This window comes from Rhincodon typus, chromosome 20, assembly GCF_021869965.1.
Source record: "Rhincodon typus isolate 14 chromosome 20, sRhiTyp1.1, whole genome shotgun sequence".
Classification (NCBI taxonomy): Eukaryota; Metazoa; Chordata; class Chondrichthyes; order Orectolobiformes; family Rhincodontidae; genus Rhincodon; species Rhincodon typus.
The window spans coordinates 27,418,858-27,446,592 of record NC_063351.1 but is presented as its reverse complement, the minus strand read 5'-3'; positions in this window follow the sequence as shown (position 1 = coordinate 27,446,592).

Genomic DNA, 27,735 nt, shown 5'->3' with positions numbered 1-27,735 from the left:
GTTGACAACCAGCCCCTAGATATAGCTGATCATATCTCTGATTGCTGCTTTGGCAGCTCCCTGACTGGTGAAACACAATTCGCTGACAGTGATGGCCTTACAGGACTGCGCAGACTTGTGTCGGGCAAATCCCTTGACTGTGACCAGCTCGAACAGATGACCAACCACAGCCAAACCCTCTGCACCTTGTGCAGGCTGTGCTCATAACTGATGCTGCTGAGAACGCCTGACTGACAGTGCCCCCAACTCTACCACCCCTTGACTGGACTGAGTATTAACCCCCATCTCCTTTCCAACATAACCATTTGATTGAATAAATGTAAATAAGAGCATTGCTGCACAGACAGCTGGCACATACTATCAATGTTAGATTGATGTATTGCTATGCCGTACATAAAAACCAACCCTTACTTCACCTTGCCACTGAAAGCATGACAAGCAGCCAACCGTATGTCTGTGCAAATGAGTATATCGATACAGCAGTACTGATGACTCTGGCTGAAGGACAAACATGCTTGGCACAGCCTGCCAAGGGAAGTCAAGATGTGGATGCTCTGAGCATGCAGGTACGTGCTTAATGAACAAGTGCAAAGAAAGTAAGTGATCAACCTGAGTCTGGTGCCTGTTCTTGTGCACAAGGTGTCTGCTAAAGTATTTCAATGCTAGTTGCTGGCAATGCAGGTTTGTTCCTCTACACCATCTTACAAATGGATTGAAGAGGTGTTATAAAGTTCCTAAGGGGTCGGGAAATATTGAATGCCAATGTTCATGGGCGAAGGGTGCATATGGCTGGTGCCCATGGATCATGCCTTGAGATGGCCTGGGATAGTGAGCAACATGGTGGTTCTGCAGATCCAGCGGCAAGTTGAAATTGCCAGGCAGGTGAATTGCTGACTTCCTTGTTGAGGATTCTCAGCATCTAGTTTGCTCATGAAGGATGGTAAGATACGAAGCTGCACATTAATGAGATGAGATGTGCAGTTAATAAGATTGTTATCAAGCAGTAACTCACCACTGCCTCATGAGAATCTTGTTTTGCCTTAGTTAATGGATGCAGACATTGATATCGAGATAGGTCTTTTTGAAATTCTCAAGCAATTCTGCCACATTTCTTGCCATAGCTCACCTTGTTCAGGCCCCTATAAGATTCTACTCACAGTCTTTTCAATTGCTAGGCCTTTTCACTCATAATCAACAAAAGGGCTTATTGTAACTTTTGTCCTCTGCAATAAACTTAATCTATAATTTGCATACCGGATTTTAATAATCATGTCCTAATGATTTCGGTTTAGCAGAAACAATGGCCTCAATATTTACCAGCTTCTCCCCCTCCTTACAGAGATAAGGCTGGACAGATGTTTAAAAGTCAACATTTTTAACCTATTACTAATGTATGCATGCACATGCCATTGTAAAAATGAATGGGCATCTGGTCATAAAGAGGCAGGCTACATTTTGACATGTTTAAATTGGGCTCTTAAAGAGGCCAATTTACTTGCTGCACAGTTTCCTGGGACTTTGGAAACTCAGCAGTGAAATGAAGGTGGGAATTGCTTGTTTGACAGAATGATCCTGTGGAGAAGGGGGAGCACTGGGGACCCTACAAGGCCTTCCCCCAGTCCTAGCTTTTCTGTCCCTTAAACACATTCAATGACAGATCTCCTCAATTCCCCAGTTGTCCATCTAAGATTTCTAACCACTGCTGAAAACCCTCTTTCTGATTGCTGACCTTCTCCCAATTTCACCAACACCCTCCTGGTCTCCTCCTCGCCAACACCCCATAAATACTGGGACCATTACATATATATTCAGTGGCTTTTAGAAAAATGAATAAACATCAAAAGCAAATGTTAGAATATATGGATAAGATTATTAAGTCAAAAAGCAAAAGTGCTATTCCATGTCTGTCTAGGGCTTTGCTCGAGTCTTGGACTACTATATCGTGGAACATACTTTGTGTTTAGAATGATTCAGAGGAGAGCCGCTAGATTCCATATGGACAGCTTAGATAAACTCTGAGGGAACCCAGGTATAAGTTACATTAGTGTAGAACAGGTTAGATGTTAGAAGGTACTTGTTTTCTCAGGGTGGTGATGAGCTGTAGAACAAGACATCAACACATAGTATGTGTGTGGATTTGCTGTATGGATTCAAAAAGGAGCTTGATAAATTTCAGAAAGTGTCAGTGTAATGAAGATAAAGGTTGGTTAGTAACAAAAACAGAAATTGCTGGAAAAGCCCAGCAGGTCTAGCAGCATCAGTGGAGAGAAATCGTGGGTTTAATATTTCGGGTCCAGTGACCCTTCCTCAGATTTGATCTAACATCAGCTCTGAGGAAGGATCACTGGACACAAAACATTAACTTTCACTTCTCTACACAGATGCTGCCAAGCCTGCTGAGCTTTTCCAGCAATTTCTGTTTTTTTGTTTTTGATTTCCAGCATTTGCAGTTCTTTCAGTTTCTAAAAGTTGGTTCATGTTGAGGCATATGTCCACGGCTACCAAAGGCTTCTGCACTTCGTTTTATTACCTTCAAGGGTTGGAAAGGAATTTCCCGGAGGTTAACCTTGAATTATGCAAGGTTTATTGTTATTTTTGTTCCTCTCTGAGAATCTCAGAGAATACTGAATCTGCGTAATTCTTTCCCACAGAGGCTGTTGAAGCTGGGGTGTGAAGTACATTCAAGGCTGAGATAGTCAAATTTTTAATCTGTAGAGGAGTCAAGGGTTATAGGGAAAAACCAGATAAGTGGAGTTGAGAATTATCGGATCAGCCATGATCTCATTGAATGACAGAATAGACTTGATGGGTTGAATGGCCTACACTTGCTCTTATGTTTTATGATAGATATAGGGGATATACGAACGTGATGCTAAACTGGTATTATATCATGACAAAGTAGGGAAAGTTTCAAATAACTGAACTTTTAATTTTTTTTTACATAATTCTCTAGCCATTCAGGTGAAAGTCTTTTCATAATATTTCCTTACCAATTAAACAACAATGCAGCATCAGGTATAAATAGTTATTGAAGTTACAATACTACACAACACTCCCCAAGATATTGTTTGGAAAGAGTTAGTTTATTTTTTTCTAAACGTGCCCTTTAGCAGCACGTTTAGAAAAAAATAAACTAACTCTTTAGCAGGCATTTAGTTGAACTAAAATAGTCCATTGTGATTTTAAAAGTCTCTTCAAAACATCCATCGGCACCGGCTAGATTCTGGGAAAGGTTTCTTGTTCCATAACACAGCAATTGTTCTGAACTGATGCAACAGGTGAACTCCCTGAACAGTAAAACCATCCAGCTAAAAGCTCAAGATCACTTTGATCTTTCAATCGCAGATAAAAGAGCCAATACAATTTTGCTATTTGACAAATAAATTATTCCTTTATATATCTGTCTAAATTTAAAAGCAATGATGCACAACATATGCAAAGTAGGAATAAATGAAAGTATAATAATAGAACATGAAGGTGAAACCTCAACCAAGGATATTCATTTGTTTGCTTAGCTACAATATCTCATGATGAAATACAGTTGGCAACTGTCTTCTGCATCAATTCTTGCAGGATACCATCTTCATGTTTAAATGAATAATCAAATTAGATCATTAATGGAAATTCAGCTCATGATTAATTGATCCGTACTTTTGTTAGGTTATTTTGAACGCTAACGAAACCATGTAGAAACTATTTTAATTTCTGCTGGTTATGATTTTACGAATGTAAATAAACATGTTTTCCACAATTTTCAATGTTTATCCTCTTGTAGTGAAAGCTGTCAAACTCTACAATGGTCCAGTTGGTAAAAGTGCTGGCTAGGATGATATTAAACCATGGAGGACAGGAAGTTCCTGTATTTGATCCCTGAACAATATTGATTTGATGACCAGGGTACTATCATTTGACCCAAAGTCTCCAATGCAAATGCTGTCTTCCCTAAGCTTCATTAGCAATGTTGTGTTTGAACCTCAGGACAATCAGCCACTTTGCACTAAATATCTCGTCACTTTGGAGTTATAAGTGTGGGACTATTATTAAATTTTGGGGAGTTATGATTCCCATGTTATAGTGACAATGATGAATTGTGTGGATGGAACAAAAGTTAGAGCAGGGAAATAGGTTTAAGCCTGGCTTAATTCTAGATCAGAATTCTGGCTTCCTGATTTTATTTCAAGGTTGTTCTATTTGTCATTTATCCAAGGAAGATTTCTTTTGAGCACTTTTTGTCATAATATTATCACTTCATTAGTAAAGAATGTTATTACAAGAATCAGAAGGAGTCTTCAAAAAAGTGGTCACGGTTTCTTATTTCCGCTTCATACTTATAATCATTAAGTTGGACTGGCAAAGTAAGTGGTAACTATGTGCTTAGATGTTGAAGTCAAAGGCCTAGAAATTCAATCATATCCAACATTTACTTCAGGCACTAACCAACCGTCCAAATACCCAAAATGGCAGGTAACAAACATGTGCAAACTTTAGCTCAGGTACATGCTATGTTCAGTTTTGGCTTAGGTGATCATGTTGATGTCAGGAGTGTACACCAATAGCCTTCTAAATAGAGCATAATACATTGGAAATAGGATCCTGTACTTCTTACTGTTCTGTTCTGTTGGAAGTGAAAGACATTGAATAATATTGTAATTCAAACTGGTACATATGCAAATATATATCTCAGGTTGTAAAGGATCATTTATAACTGTGCACATTGTGTGCAGCGTTATGAATATCACTGAATGGTTTAAACTATACTGGTTATTAAAATTTTACTAACATAGGGTAAAACATATCAAGTCACTAGCATTAAAAATATCCCTTAAATCTATTTGGATGTTTGTATCCAAATTAGAATTGCTTTTGCATGGACAAACAAATGCAAATCTGATAGAATATATGAAATGGGAGTAAAAACAATAATCATGAAGAAGGCAGACAATTTTCTCCTGCCATAGTTTAAGTTCCTTAGTTTTATAAAAGTGAGGGGGAATGGGATCGTAGCTAACAGAGGCGAAGGTTACTTCTTCATGAGAAATGTTCTAGCAACCTGGAGTGAAGTAGATCTCAATTCCAGGAAGCTGAAATGAAATCAAAGTCAATAGCCCACATCAAAATGTCTGCACGTCTTACATGGAACCAGCTAAGCCAGTGACATTTTTCATTTCTGCTATCAATCGAGGAAATATCATAGCCAGAGGGTTCTTTCAGCTGCAGAAAATTATCTTCATTGTAGTGAAGAGGCCCGAAGGGGTCAGGCTCACTTTATGATTTGGGGTACATCTAACGTTATCCTAAAAGATAAAGGCAAATAAGTAAGGTTTTGCTGGACATGTAATTTGGCTGGCACATGCAGTGATGATCAGGAAAGCTGTATTTCTGGAAGCTGACGGAAATAGTCAGTACTTAGTTGGAGAAAACACCCTCATTATGCACAAAAGATTTTTGTTTATCTTCTACAGCTTCAAAACAGTCTCCATGGAAGTTAAACTTTATGAACCATCGAGTCAAAAATGAGTTTCAGTCAGATTCAGAGGCTGTGGTTTAACAAAAGTGGTGGGATTCTTGTCACTGGCAGGAGAGCCTCCTGCTGAATTAAGTTCCTTTTAGGTATTCAACTGGTCAGTGGAGTCAGTGGGGACAGAAGTTCCACTCACCAAGAGCTGTTCTGCGGCTAAACAAAGTGCCTTTGAACGAGGGACACCGCTGTCCCTGCATTTTCCACAAGCATTCTCACCTCAAACATCAAGGGGATGGTGGGGAAGCAGCTGAGTTCCCATCTGCTACCATCCTGCCTGATTACAGTCCCCATGCCACCTTAACTCACCAGGGGAAAGGCTGTTGAGTTTCACCCAAGATCATATTAAATCTACATTATTTTAGCAGGGTTTTTACTAATCTGCTCCTGTAGACCATTCAACATGGTCTTTTAATGTCTTAAGACATGTCATATGCTGTAGAATAAATTCTGGAAATCCTACAAAGCTGTCAACTATATTAAAATGGCATCAGACTCTTGAATAAGCTGAGATGAATTTGACATCTTTTTTAGTGCTCACCACTTCCAAATTGGCCTCAAACCTTAGTTCCGACTTGATGAACTTGAGCAGTTCAGAGATGTGTACATTAAATAGATGACATGGATTTGACTGAAAATCTCAAAGCCTTGGAAGTAAGGAAGCTCCATGTCCTAACTTCCTTTTGCAAGATGTCCTTTGAGTGGGTCTGTCTGAGATAGATATTGTGTCAATTTCCAATTCAGGACAATGTTAACAAATGAAAAGTATTGGAAATTAACACAATAATATTCACAGACTGAACCGCTTTAAGGATCTGTTGCAAATACGCATTGGAACCATTATTTCAAGAGAGCTTCCAAGAATTTTCGCAATTAGCAACCTAAAATAGCTTGCTTTTTCCTAGACATACTGGTCTAGAAAACTGTCTTGTTTACATTCCATGGACTTATCTTTCCTGTTCTCATTTGGTGGTTCAGTTTTTAGCACCACTGCCTCACAAAGTGCCTGAGACCCGGGTTCCCTTCCAGCCTTGGGCAACTGTCTGTGTGGAGTTTGCTCATTCTCATTGTGGCAGTGTGAATTTCCTACGGGTGCTCTGGTTTGCTCCTAGAATCCAAAGACATGCAGATTAGGTGCATTAGCCATGGAAAATGCAGGGACAGGGTAGGGGGCTGGGTCTGGGTGGGATGTTCTTCAGATGGTTGGTGTGGATTTGATGGGCTGAATGGCCTGCTGTCACACTGTAAGGATTCTATGTTATTTCTAGAATTTTAGTTTACTTGCACCATATGAGGATTAAAGTGTTTATTGGTTATTATAGAATATTGACACATGCATCTTTCATTTCCTGATTTACAAACACTGCAACTATGTTTGGTTAAGGGGTGGGCAGCCTAGAAACTGCTCCCAGCAATGTTTCCTTGCCCTTGTTGTTCTTTATCTCAACCCAAACTGGTTTTGCTACTTGATTTTCTGAGATTGGTCCCTTTCTTTCTGGTGTTTTTAAATATTTCTTAATCAGTCTATTCAAAAATGCTATAGAAATCCGGAGAAGGTGGGACTTGAACCCAAGCCTCTGGCTCAGAGGAAAGGACACTACCACTGCACAACAAAAGCCCTCTTTCTGTAGTTCTTATTTTGTCTTTATGTTTGAGACAGCCCATCCTCCAAGTTACCTGCCTCTTCTAAAAGGCCTAGTTTCCCAGAACATTTAGTTCAGATGACCTGTCACTTTGCAGTCACTGCCATAATGGCTATTAGATTGTTAACTCTATATCTGCATTATCATTTCATCTATTTTGTTGTGCATGCTTTTCGCATTCAGATATACCGCCATTAACTTTTAGCTTTTTATTTATTTTCCATAATACTGCTGTTAAATACCTCTAGAGCACGTGTGACTTGAACCCAGGCCTACTGGCTGAAAGGTAGGAACACTACAAGGACACTTCAAGTCAGGCTATTATCGTGGAGAGAGATTTTGGTCAGAAAGGAACCAACAAATGGCAGATAACCAGCTGAGATCAGTAAATGGCCAATTAAAGCTCGTTATCAAAGAATGACTGGAATTTTTCAGTTGGTCTATGGGCTCCCTGCAGTGATCAGAGAAGGTCAGTTGCCTGGATGCAAGCTCCAGTAGCAGACCAGGGGGGCTGACATAACTGCACGGAGGCTGGTATCCTGTCACCAAGTCACCCTTTATTTACTTGTGCACAATGCACTGGCTGTAGCGAACCAGCTCAAAGTCAGTCCCTGAACTGCGGAGATTCTGAATCCCCTGTTTTTTTTTCTTGTTCTCTTGTTTTTCCAAACCCCTGCATTACTGCCATACAGCAACAGTGCTCATATCCCCCAGCACCCTTGTTGTGTGTGTGCAGGTGTGAGATACAGTAAAAACACCAGGTGTGCTAATAACTTCATTAACATCCCCCGTTTATATATTTTTTCTCTAGGAAGGTATTTCAGAAATTAAGCCTTCACAACTGAAAGCACACCACCAATACTAGAGCTATTAAAACTGGAAAGGGTAAAACAGTTTGTGATCATATCATTGCCGTTGGTCAATATAAACAGAATGAATACAAATGAGTCCCCTTGTAAAGATTTATAATTGTGTCTGATCTGATTGAAAACTTTTGAAATGTAAAGATATTCTGAAAATTTGAATTTGAAATCTGAAATAACTGCACAGAGGCTGGTGCCCCGTCACCCTTTTTGTTTAAAACTTGTGCACATTATACTGGCTGTGGCCAATCAACTTGGAGTCTGTCCCATGGACTGAGGAGATTCTAAATCCCCTGATTATATTTTTTTCCTAGTTATAAATATATTATTCTTTCTTTTTCTCCAGCACCCTTGTTGTGCGTGTGCAGGTGTGAGATTCAGTAAAAACACCAGGTGTGCAAATAACTTTATTAACATCCCCCCGTTTATATTTGCCAGCCAGGTCTTCTTGACTGGCCCAGGATAACAACGCCAATCAATGAGATCCACCTGGTTCCAATCACTACAGGGACCAACCCTTCAAACAGACTTTGAAGTTGACCCCATCTGCCTGGCTACATAGCTCTACCTCCAGCATAATGGCCTGACAGCTGTGACTATTTTTAATTGAAAAGATTTTAAAGGTTGCTGGGACAATACCTCAAAACAGACGTCTCTGCTCTCTTTTTCCAATGAACTGCAGGCTGCAACTCCTTCCAGGCTGGACCATGTCCTCCTGGCCATCTAAGTTCAACAGCCTGCACCTATCCTTAACTGAATGCTGATACGTCTGCTGGCCACTAATTGGTCAGTTCAAGAACAATCACTGGTGGGTAACTGTTCTCTACACAGTGCAGAGTCTTCATAGCAATCCTGACCTAAAATCAATAATTCTGCCTATCTATTTTGTTAATATGAATCACCCCAGTTTAATTAGTTAAACACCAATCTTAATTATGTAAGAAATCACATACTTGACTTTGTTACAAAATAAATGGATCACTTAGCTGTAGTTCTTCATTCATGTCAGTTTTTCAGATTTATAATTGTTTTCTGTCAAATTGTACCCGGAGCCAAAGGATAGAGAGGCTACTTTGCACCTTATGGTCCCTCCTTGCCACTCCTCTCTCAAAATGAAGATTATAAGGTATTTTTGTTAGAATTTTCTTCAGGTTGTTAAAATTAAATTTGTTAGTACGTACTTCAAATATTAATCCCAATGCAGCGGTGTTTATAGTAGAGCCCAGACGAAACTAACCCAGTATCAAAATTCACTGGTTGTCACAGCAACAATAACAAGTTGGAAATTAATGCAGGCATTAGCTCACGTATTACACAGAATTCAGAATAGAACTTTAAATAAACGTGTTCACACAACCAGCTGATCAATATGCAAAGTTTCACAATGGTGCTGATATTGGCAGCATATACTTTTCTTAAAACTCAAAATATTTCATGGCTTTTTATCCAGTTTGGACTTTCAACTTTGAATCAATTAGGATAGGAACACCAATGGGAGTCTAGGTTACTGACATTCATGAAAAATGTCAGGAGTCAAAATTGGGGTACCCGATTAGCTGCCAGTATTACTTATTCATTAGTGGTTCCTGCTAGAATGGCTGATAATCAAGGGAAGAAGTAATGGCAGTAAAATGTGAAAGAAGATTGAGTGAGCAGTGCAAAGTCAAAAAATAACATTGTGTGAAATTGCTGATATAGTTTTGTACCATCAAAGGATTTAGAAACAACTCTATCTTCTATAGTTACATAAGTATTGTTCAAGACCTTGCTTTATGCCAGTTTCTCTTGACTGCATTAGTTATATTTCAGCCAGGATGAAACATATCTCCATGTTATGCTTTGCCAATGATGCTGAAGAATGGTTAAAAGCTGAAAATCTACCTGCTTCTCCAGGAATTATTGTAAAAGTCATAGTTCATGATTTGTAGGTACTTTATATTTCTTATTTAAATACTTTGGAGACAGTTAGTTCTTTCTGCCAGCAGCACTAAGCTGCATCTTGTGATGTTTCATTGACTGCTAAAGAACATCCAGATTAAAAAAAATGCTTTAGTTGTGGTGTTGCATTAAAACTCCAGGCTGTTTTGAAACAAGCCTCACGTAGTTTTGACCATCATGCTGTACATTTACATAAAAGTCTCCTGATTTTAATCTCAATGATAACCTGCTGATGGAGAATGAGTCACTGTTGTTCAAAATGTACCTGCCTGACTTTCAGCACTGCAACATTATACAAGCCAAGATTCACAGATATAACTGGCTGTCATCACTTCCACCCACTGACTCCATAAACTAGTCTCTTTTATGCTGTTCACCAAGCTGAAGGCACTGAACCTGGATAACTCAAGGACATTTTATGCATGGCAGAACTTATACAAGATGCTTGTACAAGATGTTAGTGAACGTTTTACATGCTGTTTATTACCATTTCTGCTTGTGTTACTAAAAAATATAGTGTGCTTGACTTGTACATAGACACAGACAAAGCCAATAGGAGGACCATGCTGGAAATATTTGTGGACTTTGTTCTTTTTGAATTTTGAAATGCATTTGCAATTGGTGCAAACTTGAATGCATTCAATACATCTCCTCTGATAATTTCTCCTGCATTATCACTGTTTTTGAACATCAGCCCTGATTTTCATCATTCAAGGTGAAGATGACCATTTTCATCACTTAGCATGTTTGGTTGGGTTTTAGTACATTCACAGCTGATCACATACCTAGACCTTTCTGCTACAAAGAGGGCAGGACACCAGATGAAGCAGGGTCCCGACCCAAAACGTCAGCTTTCCTGCTCCTCTGATGCTGCCTGGTCTGCTGTGCTCCTCCAGCTCCACACTGTTATATAGGATACCAGATGATTGAATTTTGAATGCGCTGCTGGTTCAGGATTTCTTCTTGCATTTTATCTCTGCCTCTGACACGTTCTTGCTTTTAAAGGAGGTGGTAGCATTTATTATTTGATTGTACAAGGTGTAGCAATTCTTGGGGAATTTTCTCCAGGATTACATGCAGATACTTAAACTCCTAAGTGAAGGCTTCAGATTGTCCTTGTGGCCATGAGTGTGCACTCGCCATAGAAGTTTTCCTTTGGTGCGTGAGTGTCAGGTATTCTGGCCACATAAACAGCCCAACTCAGTTGTGGTGGTCTCAAAATGGTGTGGATCCTTGATTTACCAGCTCAGGTGAGCCCCTTATTGCCTGGCATTCTGTCCTGCCATCTAAACTACAGAAGATTCCGTAGTCAGCTCAAGTGGAAGTGTTTGAACTTCAGATGTGACATTGTTGCACAGTGTAAGTCTTCTAACTGTAGAGCCCAGAGGACAGCACTGTAGTGCTATATACCTGCAGTTTGCTGGCCAGACTTGCTCTTATTCATTCCCAAACTGATATTTGAAGTCTGTTTTGACATACATGCTTGTGTTTTTTAGCATTGATATCGACAACTTGACTGTGTGGTTGAATAAGTGGCATTATCCAACACTGACAAATTTTGTTTCTGATCTAAAATCTTGGGTTCAAGTTCGGAATAATCCCAGAGTGAGGGACGGGTTCTGAGCTGTGTAAGGGGTCTAAGAGAGGTGTTTGTGGGAGGGGTGTCAGCTAATTTATGGCGTCAGTTGATCAATTACCCTGGAATTAGACTAGGTATCTAAAGATTAACTTTTCCTGAGTAGCTACTCACTTGACTTCAGTGGGAACTTCCAAATTCTCCAATTTAAATGTATATTTTTGGAGGGTTCCAGGTGCAGGGGAATTTTGGAGTGGAATCTTCAATTTCTTTGGTGATTCCTTTGAAGTCTGCTATGATGGCAATTCTGCAGGGTCCCAGTACACAACTCCCATCTACACTGCAGAGATGATTATCTGGCCATCGGAAAATCTTGGACCATGTATGCTATGACATCCAGTTTTGCTTATTTGCTTATATCATCATCTCCTTGCCTTCCTGGACTATGAATAAGCATTTATGTAAGTAGTTAACAAAGAGAATTGTCTCCTTACACAGATCCAACACTGTGTCTCACCCTGGGATGAGTCTCTGGACAAGAGTCCTGTTTCCACTAGTTCTTGCTTCACCACTGGACATGACCCCACCCTCCATTTCCCTACACCTCCTGACTCCAGCCTTCCCCTGCTACCAAACCCAATCCCCCCATTACTTTGCCCTGAATTCAACACCACTTCCCATATCCCCACAGGGACTGACCCTAATTCCCTGCTTCAAGCAGACACTCCTGCCTAGCTGCCAGATCCGACAGCCCTGCCCTTCCCGGGATCCTATATACGACCCTCCCCCTAACCTCACCAGACCTGTTATTTTCTGAGATAACAAGGTGTAGAGCTGGATGAACACAGCAGGCCAAGCAGCATCAGAGGAGCAGGAAAGCTGACGTTTCGGGTCTGGAATCCTTCTTCAGAAATGGGGGAAGCGTAGGGGATTCTGAAATAAATAGAGAGGGGGGGAGGCGGATGGAAGATGGATAGAGGAGAAGATAGGTGGAGAGGAGACAGACAGATCAGAGAGGCGGGGATGGAGCCAGTAAAGGTGAGTGTAGGTGGGGAGTTAGGGTGGGGATAGGTCAGTCCAGGGAGGACGGACAGGTCAAGGAGGCGGGATGAAGCTGGTAGGTAGGAGATGGGGGTGGGGCTTGAGGTGGGAGGAGGGATAGGTGGGAGGAAGGACAGGTTATGGAGGCGGGAACGAGCTGGGCTGGTTTTGGGATGCGGTAGGGGGAGGGGAGATTTTGAAGCTTGCGAAGTCCACATTGATACCATTTGGCTGCAGGGTTCCCAAGCGAAATATGAGGTGCTGTTCCTGCAACCTTTGGGTGGCATCGTTGTGGCACTGGAGGAGGCTCAGGATGGACATGTCATCCAAGGAGTGGGAGGGGGAGTTGAAATGGTTCGCTACTGGGAGGTGCAGTCGTTTGTCGCGAACCAAGCATAGGTGCTCCACAAAGCAGTCCCCAAGCCTCTGCTTGGTTTCCCTGATGTGGAGGAGGCCACATCGAGAACAGTGGATGCAGTATACCACATTAGCAGATGTGCAGGTGAACATCTGCTTGATGTGGAAGGTCTTCTTGGGGCCTGGGATGGGGGTGAGGGAGGAGGTGTAGGGGCAGGTGTAGCACTTCCTGTGGTTGCAGGGAAAAGTGTTGGGGGTGGTGGGGCTGGAGGGGTGTGGAGCGGACGAGGGAGTCATGGAGAGAGTTGTCCCTCCGAAAGGCAGATAACGGTGGGGAGGGAAAAATGTCTTTGGTAGTGGGGTCAGATTGTAGACGGCAGAAGTGCCGGAGGATGATGCGTTGGATCCAGAGTTTGGTGGGGTGGTACGTGAGGACGAGGGGGATTCTGTTTTGGTTGTTATTGCGGGGAGGGGGTGTGAGGGATGAGTTGCGGGAGATACAGTTGAGGGCGTTTTCGACCACTGTGGAGGAGAAGTTGCGGTCCTTGAAAAACGAGGACATCTGGGATGTCCGGTAGTGGAATGCCTCTTCGCAGGAGCAGATGCGGCGGATGCGAAGGAATTGGGAATAGGGGATGGCATTTTTGCAGGAAGGTGGGTGAAAGGAGGTGTATTCTAGGTAGCTGTGGGAGCCGGTAGGCTTGAAATGGATATCAGTTCCTAGGTGGTTGCCGAGATGGAAACAGAGAGGTCCAGGAAGGAGAGAGAGGTATCGGAGATGGTCCAGGTGAACTTAAGGTTGGGGTGGAAGGTGTTAGTGAAGTGGATGAACTGTTCAAGCTCCTCGTGGGAGCATGAGGCGGCGCCCATACCGTCATCAATGTAACGGAGGAAGAGGTGGGGGATAAGGCCAGTGTAGCTTCGGAAGAGGGATTGTTCCATGAATCCTACAAAGAGGCAGGCATAGCTTGGACCCATGTGGGTACCCATGGCCACCCCCTTTGTCTGTAGGAAGTGGGAAGAATTGAAAGAGAAGTTGTTGAGGGTGAGGACGAGTTCAGCTAAGCGGATGAGGGTGTCAGTGGAGGGGGACCGGTCGGGCCTGCGGGACAGGAAGAAGCGGAGGGCCTTTAGGCCATCTGTATGGGGAATGCGGCTATATAGGGACTGGACGTCCATGGTAAAGATGAGGTGTTGGGGACCAGGGAATCGGAAGTTTTGGAGGAGGTGGAGGGCGTGGGTGGTGTCATGGACGTAGGTGGGGAGTTGCCAGACCAAGGGGGAGAAAATGGAGTCGAGATAGGTGGAGATAAGTTCAGTGGGGCAGGAGCAGGTGGAGACAATGTGTCGACCAGGGCAGTCGGGTTTGTGGATTTTGGGAAGGAGATAGAAGCGGGCGGTGCGGGGTTGGGGAACGATGAGGTTGGGGGCTGTGGGTGGGAGGTCACCTGAAGTGATGAGGTTGTGGATGGTTTGGGAGATGATGTTTTGGTGGTCGGGGGTGGGATCATGATCAAGGGGGCGGTAGGAGGACGTGTCGGAGAGCTGGCGCCTGGCCTTGGCGATGTAGAGGTCAGTGCGCCATACTACAACTGCGCCTCCCTTGTCCGCGGGTTTTATGGTGAGGTTGGGGTTGGAGTGGAGGGAGCAGAGGGCTGCACGTTCTGTGGGGGAAAGGTTGGAGTGGGTGAGAGTGGTGGAGAGGTTGAGGCGATGTCTCAATGGCAGTTGGAGACGAAGAGGTCAAGGGAGGGTAGGAGGCCTTGGGGTGGTGTCCAGGAGGAGGGAGTGTGTTGGAGGTGGGAGAAAGGTCAGTAGAGGGAGGGTTAGGCTCACGATTAAAAAAGTAAACGTGGAGGCGGAGGCGGCGGAAATACTGTTCAACGTCCGTGCGTGAGCGGTATTCGTTGATGTTAGGGTGGAGGGCGATAAAGGTGAGCCCTTTACTGAGGACTGACCGTTCATCCTCAGTAAGGGGGAGGTCCGGGGAGATGGTGAAGACCTGACAGGGCTGGGTGTTATTTCCTGAAGGAGTTTGTAACTGTTGGTAAAGTCTGCAGGATGTGTCGCTGTACATGAGGAAGGTTGCAAGCACTCTGAGCACAGCACTTACTCCCAGCCATTTCCCACTGGCAGGGCAGACCCACCAGTGCTATATGGCCAGAACAAAATTCCCCTGGGAGTTCTCAACAGTGAAACATAGGCAATAAAACCTCTTGCTGATTACCACATATCACTCCCACCCCACACATCCTTGGCCAATGAATTAGGACACCCCCACGTTGAACTCCACTTGAAGGGTGGCAAGGCACAAAATATATTCTTCAACATCCATCATTAAGCGTGGCTTGGTAGCATAATTACCGTCTAAACTAGTTGAGTCATAAAGGATGTGGCTAGTAGATTTGTCACAGCAGGTGGTGAGACAACCAACAAGAGCAAAAAATCAAATTGACTTAGCCCTCACCAATCTACCTATCACAGATGTGTCTGTCAATATAGCATCAGTTGGAATGGACCCTGCATGGTAATTGTGGAGACAATATCCTGCTTTCACAATGAGGATATTCCCCTACATGTTGTGTGGCACAATCACCTTGTTAAATGACACAGACTCCAGCAAACTCAAATTGGGCATCTATGAGGTACTGAGGGCCATCAGCAGCAGCAGAACTTATTCAACCATAATCTGTAACATCATGGCCAGTATACACCACGCTCTACCATTACAATGAAGCCTGGTTCAACTAAATGCAGAAGGGCATTTCTGGAGCAGCACTAGGCATACCTATAAATGAGATGCTGACTTGGTGAAACTACAAACTATGATTACTACAAATGCATGCCATTTAAAGTAATGCTTTGGTGTGTAATTTTATCCCGATTTCTGATTACTATAATCTGAATTTGCCTGGAGGTGCTAAATCAGATACCTGGGGTTTAATATCCAAGTGTTCATTAAATACAATTGTGACGGTACAATGCATGTAGATTCCACATAGTATTTCAATGAGAGGGTGTACTGGCAGACAAACGTCAGCAGGTTTTGGGATAGCTTGGTAAAAGGGCCTCTGGGTTCTTGAATATGACATTTGAGACTGTGGTGAAGGAGCTGCAGTGGAGGAGAGATGCAGTGTATCTACTGGAGGTGTGAGGTGGTGTTGGGTAAGAGTGCTGGAGGTTTGTTAATGGGGATATCCACATCGTTCTCCTGTAATTTCCAATGCTGCCTTGCCTGGCCCCCTATCATACTTCCACTTCCTTTGCAGACCAGAGGAAACCATTAACAAGAAGCCAATGATAATGTAAAATTCATGCAAAAAGTTAAAAATTCTGTATACCTTGATCTAACATAGAATGATAGAATACAGGTCAAATAAATGAAATCTAATATTACAATGTAGTCAAACCTTTGTAGAGCACTACATTAAATGCTCACTTTTCATTGAATGTTATACTCTATACATAGAAAAACATTGAAAACATAGAAGATAGGAGCAGGAGGAGGCCATTCGGCCCTTCGAGCTTGCTCCACCATTGTTCGCGGTCATGGCTGATCGTCCATCTCAATAGCCTAATACTGCTTTCTCCCCATAACCTTTGATCCCATTCACCCCAAGTGCTATATCTAGCCGCCTCTTGAATACATTCAATGTTTTGACATCAACTACTTCCTGTGGTAGTGAATTCCACAGGCTCACCACTCTTTGAGTGAAGAAATGTCTCTTCATCTCTGTCCTAAATGGTCTACTCTGAATCCTCAGACTGTGAGCCCTGGTTCAGGGCACACCCACCATCAGGAACATCCTCCCTGCATCTACCCTGTCCAGTCCTGTTAGAATTTTATATGTCTCTATGAGATTCCCCCTGTCATTCATCTGAACTCCAGCAAAAACAGTCCTAACCCTCAATCTCTCCTCATACATCAGTTCCACCATCCCCAGAATCAGCCTGGTAAAACTCCGCTGCACTCCCTTGCGAGCAAGAACATCATTCCTCAAAAAACATTCCAGTACTATAATATAAATGCCATAGAATACTAATTTAAATCACTTATTGAAACAAACCTTACAATCTCTTCCCTTTGCAGTTCAAGTAAGTCGAATCATTTTTTTCATGAGATTGAGATTAATAATGTTAGTGACTGTGAATATTTTAGTTTTGCTGAATGTTTTATTTTGTGATGTAGAGTCTAACTAGTGAAAAGAGTTTATTATTTACGTGACAAATATATTGGCAGTTAATTATTCACAGTTGCAAATTCTGATCAAAACAATCTGATTGGAATATCTACATCAGCTCTGCTAGAAATTAGCTGGCAAAAGAAATATGGCAAGGAATTGAAGGGAAGAACATTAAGCTCAAAATTTGCCTGGTCCCTGACTACAAACAGGTGAACATGACAAACATTCTTATTTGCACCACTGAAATTAAACCATCCCAAATGATTTGAGAAACATGACTCAAAACTTGGTGGCTGTAATTTTTATTTCACCATGAAAGGAGCTGGGCCAAATACATCTAACAAACAAACTTAGCACCCATAGAGATTGAAAAAGAATCATCAGATTTTCACAAAAAGGTTTCTCATTTCAAACTGATTCAATGCAGAACAATCTTTATCATTTGCTTTCCTATTGGTGTCATCACATATTTCGAATACAGTAGAAATGAATCCTCTCTCCTTTCATTTACACTTTCTCAAAACAAATCAGTTTGCATTTGTATTGAAATCTTTCAAAGAATGGGTGTTAAGGATATTTTGACAGTACTCATTTTTCACTCTTACGAGCATGTAAAGATGCAAAAAGAAAGATCATCAGGCTCACTGATGCTCATTTTGTCCTTTACATTGCAAACCTTACATACGCCATCTTCACGCTGCTAACCCACTCAATTGGATGAGAGATGTCATTATTGTTAATTGGTCTGATTGCAGGAAATATAGTTCAACAAATCACAACAGAAAACCAAATACCATAGGAGTCCTGCTTGTAAAATGTGATGCTCAAAAGAACAATTTCTGAAAATGGAAAAGGTTCAATGAAGTTATATACTGTCAAACCAAATACGTACTGAAATGCTTTGGCAATACCTTTCAAAGTGAAAGAAAGACTATCTCAGAAAGGTATTTGTATAGAACTACTGAAAACATCTTAGTAATGAAACAAGAGTCAAAGCAGAATCTGGCCGATATTTTAGTGATGTTTGTCCATGTATCTGGGAGTCTCTCTCTGTTTTTGGAAACAGGATTGTGGAATTTAATTCAAATTCTATAAATGTTGTGGTGTGTGTAAAGCAAACATATTTATAAAAACACACTTTGGTTATTGTAAAAGCAATTGTAAAAATGTTGATATCTACAAACCAAAGCAAAAAGTCAAACTGCTGTTTTTTTTCCTGGAGACTGTAATAAACTGTGCAATGCCAATGCTTCCATATAGACTGGGCACTAGTTGGCCCTGCTACCTTATCATAGCTGTGTCAAATTTTTAAAGGGCCACACACTTAAACAAATTAAAATAATTAATTGTGAGAGGGCCAATTTTAATGGGGTGAGAGCAGACCTGGATCAGGAAAATTGGCATCAATGATTGTCAGGCTTGGGCATGATGAGTTCATGGACAGTGAGTGTAATTTCACATTAGAAAGAAAGGTAGGATATACAAAGCCAGAGCTCTCTGGATGATTTTTAAAAAATGCCAAATCAACACAGAAAATGAGTGTGCATTACAAACGTCAAGTTGATGATGCAAGTAAGAATCAGGCTAAGTGTAGAAAGTTTTCGTGGGGGGGCATAAAAAATTTGAAAGAATTGCAAGAAAGATAGAGGAACAAATGGATGATATTTTTCTGATTCCATTAAGATCAAGGCAGATCTCCTGAGGTGATGTCAGGATTTAAAAAGTGATGGAGACCAAGAAGAAGTAGCTGATTGAGTAAATATTTATACTATTTTTATTGCTTAGAGCTTGGAAGGTGTTTTCTTTGGGTTTATAATTTACAGGGGCATCAGTACAGAAGCCACAGAAAAAGAGGCCTAGGGTAATTACTATTATTGGATTTTAAGGGCAATCTAAGGGTTTAGTTCAAAAGGATAAGTCTTGAAAAGAGAGCTCGAGGTCATGGTGTGCTCCTCCTGCTCCATGTGGAAAGGCAGATGCTGTTCCAGTGCCTGGGAACTGTCTCCAGCTGTAGCTCCTCAGAGCCCAGACTTTGGAACTGGAGTGGCAGCTGGGTACACTGTTGAGAATCAATGAGTTGGTGGGTATTGTGGATATCTCATAGACAGGTAGTCACTTCAAAGGCTAAGACTTCACCGACAGGGAGGGAATGGATGACCACCAGGCAGAGAAAGAGGACGAGGCATATGGTGCAGGAATGCCCCATGACCATTCGCTTGCAAGACAAATATACTGCTTTTGGATATTGTTAGGAAGAATGACCTCTTGGAGGAAAGCAGCCTCAGCCAAAGTCATTGCATCATTGTTGCCTCTCCTGCATGGGAGAAGAGGAATAAGTGTGGGAATGCAATAATAAAGAGAAATTCAATCAAAAGGGGAATAGCTAGATGTTTTTTGTAGTCACAAACGAGAGAGCCCTGGATGATATGTTGCCTCATGGGTGCTAGGGTCAAGGATGTCTTGGAACTGTTACATGATATTCTAGAGTAGGAGAGTGAACGGCCAATGGTTATGATACACATTGGTACCAATAACATTGTTAAAAATGGGAGTGAGGTCCTAAAAGCAGAATGTAGAGAGTTAGGAAGCAAATTAAAATGTAGGATCTCAGAGGTAGTGATCTCAGGATCACAACTAGTGCTATGTGCTAATCAGAGCAGAAATAGCACGATATGTCAAATGAATATGTGGCCTGAGAGATGATGTTGGGGAGGGGGTGGGGCGGGGGTTGGTGGGATTTCAGATTCCAGGTTCTGGGAATCTGAAAGCAGTTCTGTGCGGGGTAGGACCAATACAAGATAGGTAGGACTGGAACTGATATCCCAGGACAGTATTTGCCAGTGTGGTTGGGAGGTTTTAAATTAAAATGGCAGCGCCTGGGAACCTATACAGGGAGACAAAGGGAAAAAAGAGACAACACGAAAGACAGAATGGGAAATAAGAAAAGTGATAGGCAGAGAGTTCGAGGGCAATAGCCAATAGGGCCACAGTGCAAAATAATGAAAATGGGACTAAGAATGTTAAAAGGAGAAGCCATGAGGCCTTGTGCCTTAATGCGCTAAACACTCATAATAAAGTAGATGAATTAGTTGTGCAGGGTCAAGTGAGATAGAAGAAGTGAAGAAAAACAGTATTTGTACAGAAATGCTATTGGGGAAATTGAAGGGACTAAAGGCAGATAGATCCACAGAGCCTGATAATCTACATCCCAGACTACTTAAGGAAAAGTCCCGAGAAAAAATGGATTCATTGGTGGTCATCTTCCAAGATTCTATAGTCTCTGGAACAGTTCCTATGGATTGGATGGCAGCTAATGTAACACCACTATTTAAAAAGGAGGTAGAGAGAAAATAAGGAATTATAGATTGGTAGTGGAGACAATACTTAAATCCATTGTAAAAATAACAGTAGAGCACTTGGAGCACAGTGACAGGATTGGACAGAGTCAGCATGGACTCATGAAAGGGAAATAATGCTTGACAAATCTACTGGAACTTTTCAAGAACACAATTAGTAGACATGATACGGGAGAGTCAGAGATGTTGTTTACTTGGACTTACAGATAAGGTCCCACATAAAAGACTTGCTTGTAAAACTAAAGTGCATTGGATTGGGGATAGTGCACTGACATGGACAGAGAACTGTTTGTCAGACAGGAAACAAACAGTAGGAATAAACTGGCCTTTTTCCGAATGGCAGGCAGTGACTAGTGGAGTACTGCAGAGATTAGTGCTTCGACCACAGCCATTCACAATATATATTAATGATTTAAATGAGGAAACTAAATGTAATATTGTCAAGATTGCAAACAACACCAAGCTGGATGAAATAGAATGTGATAAGTGTGAGATTATCCACTTTGGTAGTGAAACTGGAAGGCAGGTTATTGTCTGAATAGCGATAGATTGGGAAAAGGGGTAGTGCAAACGTGTCCTGTATACTGGCTGCTGAAGGTAAACATGCATATGCAGCAGATGGTGAAGAAAGCAAATGGTATGTTGGCCCTCATAACAAGAGGATTGAAGTACAGGAGCAGGAATGTCTTGTTACAATTGTACAGGGCCTTGGTGAGATCACAACTGGACTATTGTGTGCAGTTCTGACCTCCTTACCTGAGAAAGGATGTTCTACCTATGGAGGGAGTGCATTCAAGATTTACCAGGCTGATTCTTGGGATGGCAGGACTGATGTATGAAGAGAGATTGGATTGTTTAGGACTGTATTCACCAGAGTTTAGACGAATGATGTGGGATCTCATAGAAACCTACAAATTGTAAGAGGACAAGACAAGGTAAACACAGGAAGTACGTTTTCTGATAGCTGAAGACTGAACAAGGGCTGACAGTCTAAGGATACAGGGGAGGCCATTTGGGACAGAGATGATGAAAAATTTCTTTATCTAGACAGTGGTGGGCCTATGCAATTCTCTGAACAAAAAGCGGTTGAGGTCAATACATTGAATGTTTTCAAGAAGGAGTTAGATATCGTTCTTAGGATTAACGGAATGAAAAGGAATGGGGAGAAAGCGGGTACAGGGTATTGAGTTGGATGATCAGACGTGATCATATTGAATGACAGAGCAGGCTTGAATGGCTGAATGGCCCACTCCTGTTCCTATTTTCTATGTTTCTATGGAACAGTAAAGTGCATGTTTCTCATTTTGGATTTGGTGTTAGTAGCCTCTTGGTTATAGCAGTGTTAGTCACTTCTCTACCTCTTTAGTATTGGCCAACATCCAACCATGCAACTATGCAACCCAGAGATTTCACAGAGCACCCTTTGTAATCTGAATTTCATATTTACACCTTTTATATGTGGCCTCTGTGCTTCTTGAATCTTTTTGGTGATGGACAATGCATTTCTAAGATAAATTCAGATACCAATATCTAAGGTACTGTTACGAGCAATTCAACCACATGGACTGCACAAAGATTTTAAAATAGGGAACATTTATTTTACTCTCATCAAATCTTTATAAGCTTTGATGGAAAGGCTAAACTCAGAGATTCAAATTGTTTACAATGACCTTCTTTGCCTGCATTCCAGATTCACCATGATACTGTTGAGAGATTAACTCTTTATCTATTATCAGCAGGGAAGTAGTGTCCAGTTGCAGGAGCTACCATTGCAAATTTCTTCTGGGTCCATATGGGCTTCAGCTAAGAGTCTTCAAAGAGTTGGATGTGGAATTAATAGATGTGTTGGTGTTAATTTTCCAAATTCTCTCAATTCAGAAAAGGTCCATTAAACTACAAAGTTGCAAATATAACCTGCTCCATTGAAGAAGGAAAGGAGGGAGGAAAAAGGAAACTGTAGGCTACCTGGCTTGGCATCTGTCGTGGGAAAGATGTTAGAACCAATCATTACAGAGTTCATAGGTATTAAAAAATCAAAAGAACCAGCATGGCTTAGTGAAGGCAAAATCATGTTTAACCAATTTATTAGACTTCTTTGAAGGAATTACACATTGCTGTGGATAATGGGGAGCCAGTAGATGTGTTGTACATGGGTTTCAGAAATAACAAGCTGCCACATCAAAGGTTATTGTGGAAGATAAAAGATCTTAGTGTAGGAGTAACATATTAGCATGGGTAGAAAACTGGTAGGCTGGCAGAAAACAGAAATATCTCTGTCTGATTGGCAGGATGTGATGAATGGAGGATTCTGTGGTGGAGCTTCAAATCTTTACGATTCATGTCAATGACTTAAATGAGGGAGTGTAAGCATGGTAGCTAAACATGCAGGCAACACAATAATAAGTAAGAAGGTATGTTGTGAAGAAAACATAACGAGCTTGCAGAAGAGAATAAATAGGTTGACGTGTTGGTCAAAAATATGGTAGATAGAGTATAATGTGGGAAAATCTGATATTGTTCACTTTGACAGGCAGAATGAAAATGTAAAGTGTTAATTAAATGGATAATGACTGCATAGATCTGAGATTCAGAGGAATTTAGCTGCTCAAGTGCATGAGTCATAGATACAGCATATAATCAAAAAGACGAATGGGGTTTATCATTTTTTATGAGAGGAATTGAGCACAAAAATAAGGTTTGTTATGATCTAGTTCTACAATCCATTGTACACAGGTAGATGAAAGCACATCTTCAATATTGTGTGCAGCTTTGGTCTCCTTATTTAGCATTGGAGGCCATTCAGTGGAGGATTAATAGATTGATACCTGGAATGAGCAGGTTGTCTTATGAGGAAATATCAGACAGCCTGGGCTTATTCTCACTGTAGTTTAGAAGTGTAATCCTAGTGAAATGTATAGTACTCAAAATGATCTTGACAAGGCAGATATGGAAAAGATGTCTGCATTTGTGAGCAAATCCAGAACTAGCAGGTACTGTTTTTAAATTAGGCGTTGTGCTTTTTGGTTAGAGGTGTAGAGGAATGCTTGCTGTCAGACAGTTGTGCAACTTTAGAACTCTTTTCCTCAGGAGGTGATAGAGGCGGGGTTAGTGAGAATGTCTAAATCAGATAAATATTGATTCTTGTCAGCTGTGGGAATCGAAGGTAATATGTGGAATCTGAAACGTGAAGAGATCAACCATAATCTTATTGAATGGTAGAACAGGCTTGAAAGGTCTAAGTTGGTTCCTATTTTGTGCATTCATATGTCTCCATGCAGCATAGTGTGCACTTTGCCACCTGTCCTGAAAGACTCATAGTGCTAATTGATTCTCCTGCTCACCTTCCCCGGCCAACAATGTCTGTTGTTGGGGATCCAGTGCCTTGAGTGGATGAGATCTGGAATCTGACATCAAAGAGGGAAGTCAGAATGCTTAATTCCCATTTAACGTCCCCCATTACACTGCTTGATGTGAGGATATAGAGTAATGTTTATGTTCTTAGCAATTAGTTCAACCATAGTCAGTGCAGAATTCAGTAGTAAACTGCGTGCAAGTGAAAGGAATCTCTGCCACAGTGACAGGTATAAATTCTTTCTGTATAGTTGCAGTATCAAAGTTAGCAACAATGAGCACCAATAATTATACACAACCATGTGAAACTTACCACAAGAATGGCCTGCTTCCATACTGTATGGATCCCATGATTCCATGATAAAAAAGACAAAAAACCCAGTCACTTTCTCCCCATGTTCTTCTGCTATGCAAATGTAAAGTATTAGGTATTCCTGCACACCCAGTGTTATTGTGTTTCATATGCTTTTATTCAATGCTCCAATAATATCAGTTTGTTTTTAAGTCTTGGTAGTTGCTATTTCTTTCTAGAATGCAATAGCCTAACAAATTCTTTAAGACATGAAAAACTATGAATTGCCCCACTTCTGTTGGATCCACTTCTTTCTCATCCCAAACCAGTAAATGAGATTAACTGGTGAACATGATATTTTTACAGCAAATTTAAAATTCATCTTTAAATTGTAAACTTAGAATATTGTAAAGTGATGCCAACGCACAGTTGATGACTGGTTTGATTCACATAAAATGATCGCTTCCAGATGTCAGAGGAGCATTGGAAACATTATTCTAACAAAAAAAGTGCTGTAACTACACATCTCTGGTGGTAAATTAAAGCACAGTGGATTGTAATATGTAGCATTATGGACTGTGTATTTAATGGATTTGCTTGCTTCAGGAATACTTTATGCCTAATTATTTAAATACATATAACTGTTTTGTGCTTTGAAATGTAGCTCAAAATTTTGCTGGATTTAATTTGGTATGTGACGGCTATTAATTATATTGCATGCTGGTTTTTTGCTTTTCTAGTGCTTATGCTGGGATTAATTTATAATGTGTAAAATAACAACAATAATAATAGAAGAGGTTGATTTGTCATACAAAAAGCAACTCTCCCCTAGTTGCAATATAGCAATAGACTAATTAAAAACAAAAGGGTAGTGTTATGAATATATATGGAGCCAGAGAGAGAGAGAGAGACAGACAGACAGAGATGAGCCTACCCATTTCATATCCCTCTCTCTTTGTGTTCCATCTTCACCTATCTGCTCACATCTCCCTTCCCCTCCCATTCCTCATCTCCTCCAACCTCATCTGGAACATAAATACCACTTTTCCCCAGCTTCTTGCAGTTCTGTGAAGAGTCATCAGACTTAAAACATTAAACCTGCGTTCTTCCTACAGATGCTGCCAGAGTTTTGCTAGTAACTTCTGCTTTTGTGCCAGATCTCCAGCATGCACAGTTCTCTGGTTTCAGTTTGGGGTATTGGCATCATTGGGTATGACTATTGATTGGACTAAAATGTGTGAAATCACGAGGAAATGGGGTAACAGATTTATAATGTCAATTCTTCATCAATTTCATTCCTCAGTGCTCTGCAAAACATTGGCCAAATTGTGGGTAGATTAATAAGAAATAGGAGCAGGAGTAGGCTGTTTCGGCTCCCTAAGGTTGCTTGACTTGATTCAGTAAGATCATAGAACATAGTACTGAACAGCACAGGAATGGGCCCTTCGGCCCACGGTGTTGTCCCAAACATGATGCCAAATAAAACTAATCCATTCTGCCTGCCATTGGTCCATATCCCTCCATTCCTTGCATATTCGTGTGCTTATCTGAAAGTCCCTTAAATGCCCTTATTGTATCTGCCTCCACCACCACACCTGGCAGTGTGTTCCAGACTCTCTTTGTAAAAAAAGATTCTGACTGTCAACCCGATCTATGTGTCTCATAATTTTATAGACTTCTATCAAGTCTCCTCTCAGCCTCTGCTGCTCCAGAGAAAACAACGTGAGTTTTTCTAGCCTCTTCTTATATCTCATGCCGTCAAATCCAGGCAGCATCCTGGTAAACCTCTTCTACACCCTCGCCAAAGCCTCCACATCCTTCCTGTAATGTGGCGACCAGAATTGAACACAATACTCTTAAATATGGCCTAACCAAAGTCTTAGAAAGCTGCAACATGGCATCCTGACTCTTATACTCAATTTCCCAACCAATAAAAGCAAACATGTCATATGCCTTCTTTACCACCCTATCTACTTCTGTGGCCACTTTCAGGGGGCTATGAATTTGAACCCCAAGCTCCTTTTTTACATCAATGCTGTTCAGAGTCCTACCATTAACTGTATACTTTTCCTTAACATTCGATCTCCCAAGGTGCAGCACCTCATACTTACCTGATTAAACTCCATCTGCCATTTCTCCACCCATATCTGCAAGTGATCTATATCCCGCTGTATCCTTTGACAACCTTCTACACTATCCACAACTCCTCCAATCTTTGCATCATCTGCAAACTTACTAACCCACCCACCTACATTTTCGTCCAAGTCATTTATACATATCACAAACAGCTGAGGTCCCAGTGTGGATCCTCGCAGAACATCACTAGTCACGGATCTCCAGCCTGAAAAATACCCTTTCACCACTACCTTCTGTCTTCTATAGGTAAGCCAATTCTGAATCTATGTGTCCAAGTTACCAAGGATCCCATGCATCTTTAACTTTCTGGATGAGCCTACCATGAGGGACCTTGTCAAAAGCCTTACTAAAATCCATGTGAACAACACCCACTGCTCTACCCTCATCGTTTACCTTCATCATTACCTTAAAAATTCAATAAAATTAGTAAGACATGTTATGTCCTGCACAAAGCCATGCTGACTGTCACTAACTAGACCATGCTTTTCCAAATGTATGTAAATCCTATCCCTAAGAATTATCTCTATTAACATCCCAACCACCGAGGTGAGAGTCGCCAGTCTACAGTTTCCTGGATTATGCCTATTTACCTTCTTGAACAGAGAAACAACATTAGCTACTCACCAGTCCTCTGGATCTCTCCAGTGGCTAGCAAGGATACAAAGATCTTGGTCAAGGCCCCAGCAATCTCCTCTATTGCCTCTCTTAATAAACTGGGGTAGATACCATTGGGCCCTGGGGACTTATCCATGTTAATGCTCTTCCAGAGATCCAACACCACTTCTTTCCTGATCTCAAAATGCCCTAGTATATTAGTATGCTCCACACAAACCTCACTATCCTCCATATCCTTCGCCTGAGTGAATACTGATGCAAAGTACTCATTTAGGATCTCACCCACTTCCTCTGTCTCCAAGCACAAGTTCCCTACTTTATTCTTGAGTGGTCCTACCTTCTCCCTAAATATCCTCTTCTTTTTAATATATGTTTAGAAAGCCTTGAAATTCTCTTTAACCCTACTGGCCAAGGTCATTTCATGGCCCCTTCTTACTCTCCGAATTCCCTGCTTGAGTACTTTCCTGCTTTCCTTATTTTCCTCATGAGCCATGTCTGATTTTAGCTTCCTAAACCTTACATGTGCTTCTTTTCCCCTTTTGACTAAAGTCTCAACCTCTCTCATTATCCGAGGGTCACTTATTTTGCCATCCTTGTCCTTCCTCCCTACTGGAACATGCTGGTCTTGAACACTCCTGAGAAGGTTTTTAAACAACTCCTACATGTCAAATGTACACTTGCTTGATAGCAGCTCCTCCCAATTAACACTCCCTAGCTCCTGCCTAATACAGATGTAATTTGCCTTCCCCCAATTTAGTATCTTCCTGCTAGGTCCTGACTTATCCTTGTTCATAGCTATCTTAAAACTTAAGGAGTTGTGATCACTGTTTCCAAAATGCTCTCCCACTGAAAGTTCAGTCACCTG